Genomic DNA, 16,626 nt, shown 5'->3' with positions numbered 1-16,626 from the left:
ATCAACACTCTTGGCACCAGCAGCCAGGAAAGTAAAAGACGTATTGCGATGGGAAAGTCTGCTGTTAGGGACCTCTCTAAAGTACTCAAGAGCAATGGCGTGTCTCTGGAGACTAAGGTATGTCTGATACAGGCCATGGTCTTTGCAATCCCTTGTTATGCCTTGGAAACCCAACAGAGGGTTGCTATATATTGGAACTGATACAATGATAGTAAGTTTGAGTATTGATACTGATGAATGATATTGAGTACTTTTTTCCGGTGAACTGACAGAGTGTGGAAATTATTGAACAATGTCATTAATACAACATGTCATTAAGATAACATTAGATTCTGCCAAAAGTCATCCCAAAACAACTGGAACAGCACATCAACAGAGAAGTGCCAGATGTGCAGTCTGAGTTTAGAAGATGGTGTGAAACAAGAGATATTATAGTTAATGTTCCAAAGAAAGGTGACCCAGGAGAGTGTGGAAACTACAGAACAATATCATTGATTTCACATGCAAGCAAGATTCTACTGAAGTTTATCCAAAAACGACTGGAACAGTACATCAGCAGAGAACTGCCAGAGGTCCAGGCTGGGTTTAGAAGGGGTCGTGGTACTAGGGATATTGTAGCTGATGTTAGATGGATCTTAGCTGAAAGCAGGGAATACCAGAAGAATGTCTATCTGTGTTTCATTGATTATCCAAAGGCGTTTGACTGCGTGGATCATAACAAACTGTGGCTGACTCTGAGAAGAATGGGAATCCCAGAACATTTAATCGTGCTAATGCAAAACCTATACTTGGACCAAGAGCCAGTTGTCAGAACAGAGCAGGGTAACACTGCATGGTTCAAAAATGGGAAAGGTGTACGCCAGGGATGTGTCCTATCTCCATACCTTTTCAACCTGTGTGCAGAGCAGATTATCCGAGAGGCTGGGCTCTATGAGGAGAAGTGTGGCATCAAGATTGGTGGAAGATCTAATAACAATCTCCCTTATGCAGATGATAAAACCCTGCTTGCTGAAACTGAGGAAGACCTCATGCACTTGCTGCAGAGGGTCAAGGACTGCAGTGTTCAGTATGGACTGAGGCTCGATGTCAAGAAGACAAAGATTCTCACAACTGGACCAATTGGTAGCATCATGATGGATGGTGAAGAGATTGAGATTGTTCACAGCTTCAGTTTGCTCAGCTCCATGGTCAACACTCTGATGGCACCAGCAGGCAGGAAATAAAAAAATGTATTGCGATAGAAAAGTCTGGTGCTATGGACCTCTCTAAATACTCTGGAGACTAAGGTGCGTCTGGTACAGGCCATGGTCTTTGCAATCACTTGTTACGCATCAGAGAGTTGGACAGTGACTAGGGAGGATAGAAGGAGAATTGATGCTTTTGAGCTGTGGTGCTGGAAAAGAATATTGAATGTACCATGGACATCCAAGAAAACAAACAGATTCATCCTGGAGAGGGTTAAACTGGGCTACTCCTTGGAGGCAAGGATTCTGGGGCTTCATCTGACATACTTTGGATATGTTGTAATGAGGGACAGGTCCTTGGGGAGGGATGTCATGCTTGGGAGGGTGGAGGGACAGCGCAGGACGGATAGACCCTCTATGAGGTGGATTGATTCAGTGACTGGGGTAATCAGGATGGGTGTGTCAGAGGCAGTGCGATTGACACAGGACAGGGCAGGGTTTAGGTCTGTTGTACATAGGGTTGCTATGAGTTGCAAATGACTCGACGGTACATAACAACAACAACAACAACAACAAGAAGATGAACCTTGGCTGAAAGCAGAAGGTACCAAAGAAATGCCTATCTGTGTTTCATTGATTATGCAAAGGCATTTGACTGTGTGAATCACAACAAAATGTGGCTAACTCTGAGGAGAATGGGAATTCTAGAGCATTTGATTGTGCTTATGCAAAATCTATACTTGGACCAGGAGGCAGTCATCAGAACAGAGCAAGGAGACACTGCATGGTTCAAAATTGGGAAGGGTGTACGCCAGGGATGTGTCCTATTTTCATACCTTTTCAATCTATATGTAAAACAGATTATTCAAGAAGCTGGCCTCTATGAGGAGGATCATGGCATGAGGAATGAAGAAAGATTTGTCAATAACCTGCCTTATGCAGATGGCATAACCCTCCTTGCTGAAACTGAGGAGGACCTGAAAAATTTGCTTCAGAAAGTCAAAGCTGCATCCTTAAATATGGATTGAAGTGCAACATCAAGGAAACAAAGATTCTCACCACTGGGCCAACTGACTGCATTGTGATAGATGATGAAGAGAGTGAGATTGTTAACAGTTTTTGTTTGCTTGGCTCCACAATCAACACTCTTGATACCAGCAGTCAGGAAATCAAAAGAGAAATTGTATCGAGAAAGTCTGCTGTCAGGGACATCTCCAGAGTATCAAAAAACAATGATATAATTCTGGAGACTAAGGTGCTATAGTCTTCACAGTTACTTGCTATGTGTCAGAAAGCTGGAAAATCGCTAGGAATGACAGAAGGAGAATTGATACCTTTGAGTTGTGGTGCTCGAGAACATATTGAACATACCATGGATTGCCAGGAGAACAAACAGGTTCATCCTAGAGAGAGTGAAACCAGGCTGCTCATTGGAGGCAAGGATTCTGAGGCTTCTTCTGAAATACTTTGAGCATGTTGCAAGAAGTCCTTTGAGAGGAAGGTCATGCTTAAAAAGGTGGAGGGGACAGTGCAAGAAAGGAAGACCATTGATGAGATGGATTGGTTTAGTGACTGGGATAACGAAGGTAGGTATATCAGAGACAAAAAGTTTGGCACAGGACAGAGCAGGTTTCAGGGCTATTGCACATAGGGACATTATGAGTCGCAAGCTACTGGACGGCACATAACAACAACAACAACAAACAACATATCTTTAGGGAAGTGTGTTTTAAAATTCTTTACTTATTTTTCAGCTGCCATTTTTTATTTGTCATTCTAATTGTTGAATTTTAAGAGTTCCTTGCATAGAAGTCCTTTTATATGTAACTCTTTTTTTAAAATTATATTTTATTAATTTTCATATACATTTACAGAGATTTTGGGCTTCCACTCATTCATTGTTGCACTATTCTCTCTACCCTCCTCCCAGTTTGTTCTTGTCCAAATGCCACAGTGCTTGTCGAAGCCAGTTCTGATTAATCTTCTTTGTCAGTGTATCCTTTGCCATTCCCTATCACTCCTCCCTGAGAGAGACTTCACCCTGAGTCATAAGGAAAAGGGGACGGCGTATTCTCTTAGCTACTTCCTGCTGAAAAGGGACGCTGTGGGTTTCAGGGTGAAGATCTTCTCTCACTACTCTAAAGGGACCCTTTGGCAGTAGGAAACACATAGACTATTATGGAGACTGATTTTGGAATTCAGATGCACTCTTATTGATTGTGCTTGGCTGTACATGTACATATCCTTCAAGATGTATATGGGGGTGTTGCAACCTAGAAGACACAAATTTGACTAACAAGTTATAAGTACATGAGTCCAAAAATTATGGAAAAGTAAAAGAAAAGATTCTTTCATTGTTTTACAAACCCTCCCCCAGGTCCCCTCCACCATGCAGCCCTCGCTCTTATATGTAACTCTTTATCACAGATGTAGCTGTTATTGTGTACTATTAAGTCGGAACCAACCCATAGCTGGCTGTCCAGTGGATTTTCAGAGGCAGTTAATCACACAAGAGGAGACTGCTCAACATCCTCCCTTGGAGTAGCTGGTGCATTCGTAGTGTGTGCCTTCAGGATTGCAGCACGGCTTCTTGCAATTAGGCCACCAGTGTTCCCTTATTACAGATAAGATTTGTAAATATATCCTCCCATTATATAAGTATTGTTCACTGTTTTAACAGTGTCATTAGAAACATAGGAGTTTTCATATTGATGGAGTCTAATTTATCTGTTATTTCTTTTATCACTGTATTGTATCATTGCCTAACTCAAAGCTGTGAAAAATCTACACCTACATTTTTTTACAAGAGTTTTATAGTTTTGATCTTTACATTTGAGTATGGGCTCCATTTTTAATTAACTCATGTGAATCATGTGAGGTAGGGGCCAATCTGATATAGGTAGGAGAAATTATCATAATTCAACAATGATGGCTCAAGGAATTCCAGTGCAGAGACTTTAAGGTTAGTCTGGAAAATCTCTGAACCCGCTCTAGATGAAAATATTGCTTATTTAAAAAAGATCTGTTGGTTATTTAATGATCTCTCTCTCTCTCTCTCTCTCTCTCTCTCTCTCTCTCTTTCTCTCTCCTCTCAGTGCTGTTGAGTTGAAACTGACTCCTAGCTGTTCCTCCAGTAGGTTTTCAGAGACTGTAAATTACTGTTAATCACATGAGAGGAGATTGCTCATCTTTCTCCCATGAAGTTTCTACCTTTAAGTTATTAACACAACTCTCTCTCTACGCCATCACAGCTGCATAATGTAATGTATTCACTTGTAAATGTAAATATGTAGGAGGTTATACTTATAATGTAAATGAAAAGAGCATAAATATACTCTTCAATCTGCTTGCTGGTCATATCTATTAATGGGTCATGAAAACTATTTAGGGGTCATAGAAGCGTGGGCTCAAATCCCGCTTTGGACACAATGGTTATGGAAGCCATGTTCAGCTGCTAACTGCAAAGTTAGCAGTTCAAATTCACTAGCTTCTCTGTAGAAGAAAGTTAAGTCAGATTCCTCCTATAAAGATTTATAGCTTTGTAAACCATAAGCCAGAACCAACTTACTAGTAGTAAATTTGGTTAGTGAGTTGGTTTGTTTTGATGACATAATAGGTTACATTTTAGCTTAGATTGGCGGTTTAAAATCATCACTTCTACGGGAAAAAGATATGACAATCTGCTCCCATAAAGATATTGTATTTTAGAAACCTATGGGGTGTTTCTACTCTGTCCTCCAGGGCCATGAGGAGTCAGAATAAATTCAATGACAATGAGTAAACAATATTGGTTTTTAATGAAATAAAACAGAACTGAAAAGAACATGTGTCCTTCCTGTAATAAAGTATTGCCTCATAAAAATTATATGTTATATCTACAATCAGGAGAAGATAAAATAGATGAATGGGACCTTCTAAGAATCAAATCCCCATGCACATCCAAAAACTTCTCCAACAGGGTAAAAAGGGAAGCCACAGACTGGGAAAAAGTGTTTGGTAATGACATATCAGATAAGGGACTTATATCTAGAATTTATAAAATACTTGAGCACCACAACAAGATAAAGGTAAATAATCCAGTTGAAAAATGGTCACAGGATATGAACAGACACTTCACCAAAGAAGATATTCAGATGGCCAACAAGCACGTGAAGAAATGCTCAAAATCCCTAGCTCTAAGAGAGATGCAAATCAAAACAACTATGAAATATCATCTCACTCCAGCCAGAATAGCAAAATTTAACAGAACAGCAAGCAACAAATGCTGGCAAGGTTGTGGAGAAACTGGACCCCTTATTTACTGTTGGTGGAAGTGCAAAATGGTGCAACCACTGTGGAAGGCAGTATGGCACTTTCTCAAAAAGTTGCAAACAGAGATACCATTTGACCCAGCAATTCTACTACTGGGAATATACCCTAAAGAAACCATAACTGCCACCAAAGCAGATATATATATGCACACCCATGTTTATTGTGGCTTTGTTAACAATAACAAAAAATTGGAAACAACCTAAGTGCCTAGCAACAAAAGAATGGATGCAGAAGTTGTGGTATATTCACACAGTGGAATACTACACTGCATTGAAAAACAAAGATCTCATGCAATATTATTAAAAATGGGTGGCACTGGAGGACATCATGCTGAGTGAAATATCTCAGTCACTAAAGGACAAATACTGCATGGTGCCTCTGTTGTAGAATGGGACTGATATCAGGGTTGGGGTAAGACTGAGAAAAACTGGATAAATTATGTATACTGCATTGAAACAGATGAGGGAGAGAATAATTTAAAAGTGATGTATGATAGGGTATTATGGTTATCACAAGAGTCAAGAATTAAGGTTGCATAGTAGAATGTACTCAGGGTGGTGGGAGGGGTGCGAGGGGATTGTATACCAATGAAAGAATTTTTCTTTTACTTTTCAAAGAGAGGAGCAAACTTGGGGGGAGGACTGGGCAGGAAAAAAAGTGCAACAATGAATGAATGGAAATCCAAAATCTCTGTAAATGTTCATTAAAATTAATAAATTAAAATTTTTAAAAAAGAAAAAATTTGTATGTTAATGTTAGTATGTGTTGAAACTCTAGGCTTGAATTTCAATGAAAGAATTTCATGAAACAACCTATGATCAAGAGGCAATGGTGATGAAGGGGGAAGTTCAAGCTGTTCTGAAGGAACTGTCAAAAACAAGGTCTCAGGAATTAATGGAATACTGATTGACAGATTTCAACAAACAGGTGTATCCCTTGAAGTGCTCATCAGGTTGTGCCAAGAAATCTGGAGGACAACTACCTGGCCAATTGACTGGAAGAGATTAATATTTATTCCCATGCAAAAAAAGGTGATCCAACAGAGTGTGGAAATTATCAAGCGATATTACTAATATCACATGCCAGCAAGATCCTACTGAATATTATAAAAAAATAACTGCAGCAATACATCGACAGAGAATTCTAGATATGTAAGCTGAGTTTAGAAAAGGCTCTGGCACTAGGGGCATTGCAGCCAATGTCAGATGGATCTTACATGAAAATAGAGATACCAAAGGAATGTCTATGTTTCAATGACTGTGCAAAAGCGCTTGACTGGGTGAATCACAACAAATTGTGGCTAACCTTGAGAAGAATGGGAATCCCAAAACACTTAGTTGTGCTCATATGAAACCGATATTTGGACCAGGAAGCAGAAGTTAAAACAGAGCAAAGAAGAACTGTATGGTTTAAGATCAGGAAAAGTGTACGCCAAGGATGTATCCTGTCTCCATCCTTCTTCAGTCTGTATGTGGAATAGATCATTTGAAAGGCTGGACTTTATGAGGTAGAGTGTGGTGCCAGGATTGGAAGAAGACTTATCAACAATCTGTGTAAGGCAGATGACACAACTTTGCTTGTCAAAACTGAGGAGGACCTGAGGCATTTGCTGCAGAAGATCAAGGACTATATTCTTGAATATGGATTGAAGTTCAACATCAAGAAAACAAAGATTCTCACCATTGACTGGAAGAACCATGATTGAGGTTGTTAACAATTTCAGATTGTTTGGTTGCACAATCAACATTCTTGGCATCAGCAATCAGAAAATAAAAAGACAAATTGCCTTGGGAAAGTCTATTGTCAGGGACCTCTCTAGAGTACTGAAAAGCACCGATGTCTGTCTGGAGCCTAAGGTCCACCTGATCCAAGGCATGATTTTTGCAATTACTTGCTATGCATCAGAAAGCTGGACAATGACCAAGGATGATAGAAGAAAAATCGATGTCTCTAAGTTGTGGTGCTGGAGAAGAGTATTGAACATACCATGGACTGCCAAGAGAACAAATAAGTTTGTCTTGAAGAGGGTAAATGAAACCAAGTTTCTCCTTGGAGGTAAGGATTTTTAAGCTCTATCTCACATATTTAGGGCATTGTATCAGAAGGGACCAATCCTTGGAGGAGGACATTATGCTTGGAAAGGTGGAGGACAATGTAGGAAAGGAAGATCCTCGATGAGACAGATTGACACAGTAACTGGGGTAATGGACATTAGGTGTGTTGGAGACAATAAGATTGACTCAAGATAGGGCAGGGTTCAGAGCTATTGTATGTTGGATTGAGGCACATAACAACAACAACAACACATGTTGGTATATATCAGGATTGGATGTGAAATACATGTCTTATTGTAAGCCAGTTGCAGAATATCCACAAACATTTTACTGAGTGCTCATTGTGTTCCAGCTCATAGCACATGGTCTTTACCTAGTAACAATGCTCACATAGAGTATTGCACATACATGTAGACTTCAGAGACAAAAGGCTTAGTTTCCCCATCCACAAGAACTCCTTTAAAATACTGGTATTCGGTCCTGTGCCAGACTCCTCTTCTTCAATTACATCTGCTGAAGGAATCATTAGAGAAGCTCAATATCAGCTATGAAAACTAGGCCAGATGCTGGCGGTGGAACAGATAATCAACTAAAGAAAATGGAAACAAATCCACAAGAACCAAAATTTTACCTTCAGTCTTTGCCATCTGAATCTAAAAGCCATCTCAGGAACAGTTTTGTGGCTTGAACACTAATGAACCAGTGCTATGGAAGAATATCAAGAATATCATCCATGAAGAATACAAATGGTCATTAGAAAGACAGAGGAGGAAGAAAAGACTGAGATGACGTTTGAAGAGACACTGAATATTGCACTAGAGCACTGAGAAGCAAAGTAAAAGAAAGAAATCAGGATGTTAAGTAGCTGAACAGAAGATTTAAAAGGGCAGTTTAGGAAGACAAAGCAAAATACTATAATGAAATGTACAAAGAGCTGGAGTCAGAAAATCAAAAGGGCTGAACTCACTCAGCATTTCTTAAGCTCAAGGAACTGAGGAACAAATTCAAGCCTCAAGTTTCAATACAGAAGGATGCTATGTGTAGAATATTGAATGACCTAGGAAGCATCAAAAGAAAATAAAAGGAGCACACAGAGTCGCTATACCAAAAATAATTAGCTAACACAGAAGAATTTCCGAAACAACATATAATCAAGAAGCAATAGTGATGAGAGAGGAAATTCAAGATGCTCTCAAGGTATTGTCAAAAAACAAGGCCCCAGGAATTGATTGAATACCAATTGACATAAGTCAACAAAGAGATGCTACCATGACATGCTCACTAGGTTGTGTCAAGAAATCTGCAGTACAACTACTTGTCCAACAGACCGGAAGAAATTAATATTTATTACTACTCAAAAAAACGGTGACCTGATAAGAGTGTGGAAATTCTTGAACAACATTACTAATATTACATGCAAGCAAAATCTTGCTGAAGATTATTAAAAAAACAAAAACAAAAAAAACCCACAACAACCCTGCTAGAAGGATACATCAACAGAGAAATACCAAATGGGTTTATATTTTTAAATATATTTAATTTTACTATTTCGTTTGTGTGTGCCGTCAAATCAGATTTGACGGTACAGGATGAGGCTGTCCCTCCTTCTCCAGCAGAGCATCTAGTGGATTCGAACCGCACACTTCTGGGACTGCAGTGCAACTTCTTACCACTAGACCACCAGAGCTCCCTACCAGATGTGTTTAGAAGAGGCTGTGACACTAGGGATATCATTGCCAATGTCAGAAGTACCTTGACTGAAAGCAGAGGAATATCTATCTGTGTTTCATTGACTACACAAAAGCATTTGACTGTGTGGATCACAATGACTTGTGGTTAACCTTGTGAAGGATGGGAATCCCAGAGCACTTGATGGGCATGCCAAATCTATACTTGGATCAGGAAAAAGTCATCAGAATGGAGCAGGAAACACTGCATGACTCAAAATCAGGGAAGGAGTGCATCAAGGATGCATCTTATCTCCATACCTTTTCAATCTATATGAAGAAAAGATCATTCTGGAGGCTGGACTTTCCGAGGAGGAATGTGGCATCAGGATTTGATGAAGACCCATCAATAACCTGTGTTATGCAGATAACACAATCTTGCTGGCTGAAACTGAGGAGAACCTGAAGCATTTGCTGCAGAAGATCAAGGACTATGGTCTTCAATATGGATTTAAGTTCAGCATTAAGAAGACAAAGATTCTCACCACTGAGCCTGTTGACTGCACCATCACAGACGGAGAAGAGATTGAGGTTGTTAACAATTCTAGCTTGCTTTGTTCCACAATCAATACTCTTGACATCAGTAGTTAAGAAAGCAAAGGACAAGCTGCATTAGGGAAATCTACTATCAGTGGCTTCTCCATAGTGCTAAAGAGCAATGATATCAGCCTAGAGAAAGTTTAAATCATGGAATTAAGCCATGGTCTTCACAATTACTTGCTATGTCTCACAGTGACTAAGCTGCACAGTGTCTAAGGATGACAGAAGAGGAATTGATACCTTTGAGTTGTGGTGCTGGAGAAGAGTATTGAATATCTGGACTGCCAAGAGACCAAACAAGTCTGTCCTGGAGAGGGTGAAAACCAAACTGCTTCATGTAGGCAAGGATTTGGAAATTCTGACTCACATATTTAAGACATGTTGCCAGGAGGGACCTGTCCTTGGAGAAGGATATCATGCTTTGAAGGGTGGAGGGATAGTACAACATAGGAAGACTGTGGATGAGATGGACTTACACAGTAATTGGGGTAATGAGGGTAGATGTGCAGGAGACAGGGATACTGGCTAAGAATAGGGTGGAGTTCAGAGCTATTGTACATAATTTCGCTGTGAATCGCAGGTGACTTGATGGCACTTAATAACAACTCAGTTGGTTTATCTAGTTTTAAATTTGCAGATATATTAGCTTTTCTTCCAACTAGGACTTTGTTCCCAGGTTCATAATTGTACACTAAACAAACTGAACGGATATCCATTTTATTGCAACTACATTTGAATTTCTATGATCTTAGAGAAATGATGAAAGTTCTACATGTTCAGGACTTTTGTTCATAGGATTGCTATGAGTCGTCTACAATTCAATGGCACTTGACAACAACACATTTTAATTGCTCATAGATTCCTTGTACTTTTAAATACTAACTATTATGTGGCTTTTAAAGGGAAAAATTAAAAATCACAATGAAATTTTTCTTCCAACTATTTTCCAAAAGTTCAGAAAAAATAGAATATTGGTTTTACAGTGACATCCAAACTATTTTTGTTTTGCACAGCTATTCAGTCAGTCAACATGCTGCAGTTGAGGCCAATGTGTACACCACAGCTCAAACACTGCACCTCTTCTTTACCCAAGACACTATTTATGAATCTCTAGACATTGACAATTTCCAGATTTATAATGTCATCATTCGTATTTTAAAATTTATGGCCATTCAACACATTGGACAAGTTAAACATACATTTCATTCTGTATATCTCTTTTTGAAGGAAATGAGGATGTCTCTGATAGCTCTGATGGTCTAGTGGATAAGAAGTTGTATAACCAACCCCAAAGAAGGCAGGTTTTCAGAAGCTGTGAAGCACACAGGAGGAAGTGGTCCATCTTTCTCCTGTGAAGCAGCTGGTGGTTCACGTGAGACCACTAGCTAGTCTGTCTTCATCTGGAAGCTCCACTGAAACTTGTCCATCATGAATGACCCTGCTGTGTGCAATCCTCATGGCATAAGACTCACCTGCTGTCCATAGATTAGGAAAATAATAGTTTAAAAAGATACCATGTTTGGTAAGGTGGAGAGCTAAAGACAATGAGAAAACTCCTTCGTGAGATGGATCGACATAAATATCCCCAAAATGGACTTGCTTGAGATGGCTAAAGATCAGGAAACATCTCATTCCATCATGGACAAGGTCACCAGGGGATTGAGCTGACTCTTTGTCAAGTACCAACAATTAGCAGATTTTGAAATAACACTTAATCCTAGATATCCATACAAGAGTAACTTTCTCAAGACCTCTGTATCTACTTAAAAGTCCTGAACTTTTAGCACATGAACACCTTCTGAAAAGATTCCAAACCCGAAACCAAACTCACTGCTATCTAGCTCATAGCAATCCTTCATGGGGTTTCCTACGCTGCAAATCTTTATGGGAGGAGACTAACCCTCCTTCTCCCTTTGAGCCTCGGGTGGATCTAAATCATTGATCTTTTGGTTAGCAGCTCAACATGTCTAATAGGACAATTAATGTCCTATGTGGCAATTCAATTTTGTCACATTGGGTCACTAAGAATCAGAATTGATTTAATGACACCTAACTACAAGCTTTGGGATAGTCTTTGGTGTTGCCAACTGTTAATGTGTTCATTTGCTAACTGAAAGTTTGGAGCCTCAAATCCACTCAGCAGTATCTCAGAAGAAACCTGGTGACCTACTTCCAAAAACTCAATTTTGGAAATCCTATGAAGGATTCTACTTTGACCACACACAGAGCATAAACTCTGTGCAAATTAGTTGCTGATTAACTAACTGGCAAAATGGAATGGTTTGGTCAGATCTGAGCTGGCAGAGCTCTAGGGGGCTATCATTTTCACTTACCCTGTTACTATCAAGCCTTTCCCTTTGTCTAGTGTGCTAATAATCATATTGTGTGCTGGGGAAAAACCTGTGGGAAGCACTGAATGCATTTGTATTTCTGCAGAATCCCTTCTGGAGTTCTCACTGAAAAGTATTCTTATTCCTCTGTCTCTGTGCTTTCCTCCCACACCTGGTACAGTCTTCCAGTACAATATACAATTTATTGTAGGTTGCTGTTGAAATGGTTGTCTCCCCTTACCAAGATAAACAGCAGAAACTTTGTCTTATTCATCGCTTTATGTCTAGGATCTACCATACCACACCACACCACACCACACCACAGCATAATGCCTACAAGCCAGTTGCCATCAAGTTCACATCTCAGGTGTGTTTAGAGTAGAACCAGGCATCATTGGATTTTCAATGGCTAATTTTTTGGAAATTCTCTGCACACATGACATTTCTTGTGAGATGATTTTGGATAGACTCAAACCTCCAATGTCAGTTGGAGCTTCAAAATCCTTGTCTCCAAGGAGCAGCCTTGTTTCACCCTCTCCAGGACAAACCTATTTGTTCTCCTAGCAGTTCATGGTACATTCAATACTCTTCTCCAGCACCACAACTCAAAGACATCAATTCTTGCTCTATCATTGTTGGTCATTACTCTGTGGTGCATAGCAAATAATTGTGATGGCTATGGTCTGGATTGACCTTATTGCTCTTCAGTACTCTGGAGGGGTCCCTGACAGTAGAGTATCCCAAAGCAATTTGTCTTTTGATTTCCTGACTTCTGGTATAAAGAGTATTGATTGTGGAGCCAAGCAAGTTGTAGCTGTTAACAGTCTCAATCTCTCCACCATCTATTATGATGCTGCCAATTGTCCTAGTGGTGAGAATCTTTGTTTTCTTGATATTGAGCTTCAATCCATTCTATGAACAACCAATCTGAATACAGTTCTATCCTATATCATCCTCAGAATCTTAGAAACACTCAAACCCACTTCTGCAGTTGTTGTGTCAACTCACCTCTTTGAAGGACTCTTTCACCAGCCTTCCGCGTTCCCAGACAACACGTTCCTCTTCAAGGATATCCTCTTCTAGCAATGTGCCAAAAGTATGTTAGATGAAGCTGCATCATCTTTGCCTCCAAGGAGCACTTTACCAGCACTTTCTCCAAGACATATCTGTTTGGTTTTTTGGCAGTTCATGGTGTATTCAGTACTCTTCTTCAACACCGCAGCTCAAAGACATCAATTCTTCTATCATCCTTAGTCATTGCCTGGCTCTTAGATGCATAGCAACTGGCTGAAAAGACTATGGTGTGAATTAGGTGCACCTTACTACTCAAACTGACATGATTACTTCTAAATAGTTTGGAGAAGCCCCTGACTACAGACTTTCTCAGTGCAATACATTTACTGATCTAACTGCTGTTAACAAGAGTATTCATTGTGGATCCAAGTAAAATGAAATTATTGACTATCTCAATCCTTTCTTTGTCCATCATGGTCTAGTGGTGAAGACTTTTTTTCCTTTTTTTAACTCTGAGATGCAATCCATAATCAACACTGTAATATTTAAATTCCTGCAGCAAGTGCTTCAAGTCCTCACTTACAGCAAGCAAGTTGTGTTATCTGATAACAGAGGTTATTTATGAATTTTCCTCTGAACCTGATGCCACATTCTTCTTTATAGAGTCTAGTTCCTCAAATAATTTTCTCAGTCTACAAATTAAATGAATATGTAGAAAGGATTCAATCCTGATGCACATCTTTCCTAATTTTAAACCAAACCATGCCGTTTTCCCTTGCTCTGTTCACAAAACAGCATCTTGGCCTAAGTATAGGTTTCACATGAAAACTGCTGGAGTTAGAAGAGGTTGTGACACCAGGTATATCATTGCTGATGTCAGATGGACCCTGGTTAAAAGCAAAGAATACCATAAAATGTCTATTAGTGATTTATTGACTATGTAAAGACTTTCTGGATCATAATAAATTGTTGCTAATATTGAGAAGAATGGGAATTCCAGAACACTAAATTGTTCTGGTGCGTTCTGATGTTAATCTCCTAATTATTCATTTGGGAATGCCAATGACATAGTATTATAATTGTTGTGCTGTTTATGAAAAGTTCAGTGGTTTGAATCCACCAACTCTCCTATAGCAAAAAGAGGGACAACCTGTTTCCATAAAGATTTACAATCTCAGAAATGCAAAGGAGGGTTGCTAAAAGTTTTAACTGACTAGGTGGGAGAGTGTTTAATTATTAATTTATTTTATTGGTAAAATTTCAATCATTATTAGGTTAATTTTTTAATTTACTAGTCAGAATTTAAAATATGCTTAATTCTGAAAGTAGTATAAATTCTACTCTTCCTTCAAAACAATAAATTAGGTTGATTTATTTGATGACTCTCTTAGCAAATGGAATGACAATAGCCTAAGTAATTTGTGTAATTTTCTGATAATAGAAATCTGTTAGCATTTAAGGCATTTTTCATTCTGGGTCCCTATAACATAGTGCCTACTGAGTGTCACTAATGTAATTCTAAAATATCTTCAGACTATGAAAAAATATCCACGATCAATCTATTTATCATATGAGGAACACTGGTAATGCAAGGTTAACGAATCCAGCTGCAAATACAAAGATCAGCAGTTGGAAAACACTATTTTGTTCTTTGGGAGAAAGAGGAAGCAATCGGCTTCTGAAAACCTTGGAAACCATGACGCAGTTCCACTATGTCTTACAGGGTCACTATGAGCTGAGACAACATCAGTGACACCTAACAACAAAAAGGTTAATCTTCCGTAAATGCAAATTATCTCTCCACATCTTTATTAATATTTTTGTCTTAATTATTTTTAGTTACTATGTTATAATTTCTCTAGTTTACTGTGGCTCATATCTTTAATTTTAACCATCTTGCATTGCTTTTTAAAAGTGTTTTAGGTAAAAGTTTGCAGCGTAATAGTTCACCATTCAGTATTGTTTTTGCTGTTATGTAGCATTGAGTCAATATTTTGTACACAGAGTGCTCCATGAGACTTTTTCATTCCCCGTAATGTGTCAGTATTCTCCTCATTAACTATTCTGTGTTATTTCCTTTGACCTGAATTGTGTGTCCTTTTTCTGCCTTTTCATCTTTCTTGTAGTTGCTAGATGCTGTTGAGTTGACAACAACTCATAGCAACCTTATGAACAACAGAACAACATATTGAAACCTTGCTCTGCCCTGTACCATCCTCATGGTATCCAGCATGCTCAATCCTGTTGCTGCAGTGAGTGTGTCAATTCATTTTATTGAGGGTCTTCCTCTCTTTCTCTGACTCTCCACTTTGCTCAGCATCATGTCTTTTCTAAGAACTGACCCCTCCTGACAACATGTCCAAAGTATGTGAGACTAAGTTTTACCATTCTTACCTCTAAGGAACACCTTGGTTGTACTTTCTCTGAGAGATTTATTTGTTCTTTTGACAGTGTATCAAACATCCCTCACCAACAAAATTCAAAGAAATAAATTCTTTAATCTTTCTTTTTCCTCAGTCATGATCCAACTTTCCGTATTTTTGATATTCTTCAATTGATTGTTCTGAGGCTCATTCTTTTGGAGTTTTAGTGTTTATTTTATAAGCCTGCCTATTGTCTGGCTGTGTCAATCCACCTGTTTGAGGGTCTTTCTCTCCTTTACCTACCTACCTTCCACCGTTCCCAGCAGTATATCTTTCTCTAAAGAATAGCCCCTCCTAGCAACATGTCCAAAGTATGTGAGGTGAAGCCTCATCATTGGCTGCACCCTCTCCAAGACATATCTGTTTGTCCTCTCAGGCCTCCATGGAATGTTCAGTGCTCTTCTCCAACAAAGGCATCAATTATTTTCTACCATCCTTATTCATTGTCCAGCTCTCAGATGCGCAGCTAGTAATCGGAAAGACTATGGCCTGAATCAGACACACCTTAGTCCTCAAACTGGCATCATTACTCCTCAACAGTTTGGCAAGATCTCTAACTGCAGATTTTTTCAGTGCAATGTGTCTCCTTATTTCTTGACTGCTGTTACCAAGGGTAGCAATTGTGAATCCAAGCAAGATGAAGCTGTTGACAGTTAAAATAGCTTGACTCTACGAAGAGGAGTGTGGTATCAGGCTTGGAGGTAGACTCATCAATAAACTGCATTATGCAGATAGCACAAACTTGCTTGCTGAAAGTGAGGAGGCCTTGAAGCACTTGCTGCAGAAGATCAAGAAATGTAGCCTTCGGTACAGAATGCATCACAATGTCAAGAAAACAAAAATTCTTACATGGACCAATAGGCAACAATATCATATGTCATTAGTTACTTGAATTTCATGTTTAGTAGAGTGTTTGATCAGATTTTCTTTTTTTATTTTAAATTTTTTAGTATTACTATTAATTTCAATGAACATCTACAGAGATTTTGGAATTCCACTCATTCATCGTTGCACTTCTCTTCCCACCCCCCACCGCCACCCCC

This window comes from Elephantulus edwardii, unplaced genomic scaffold (assembly GCF_000299155.1).
Source record: "Elephantulus edwardii isolate Elephantulus edwardi_28Jun2011 unplaced genomic scaffold, EleEdw1.0 scaffold00166, whole genome shotgun sequence".
Taxonomy (NCBI): domain Eukaryota; kingdom Metazoa; phylum Chordata; class Mammalia; order Macroscelidea; family Macroscelididae; genus Elephantulus; species Elephantulus edwardii.
This window is presented reverse-complemented; position numbering follows the sequence as displayed.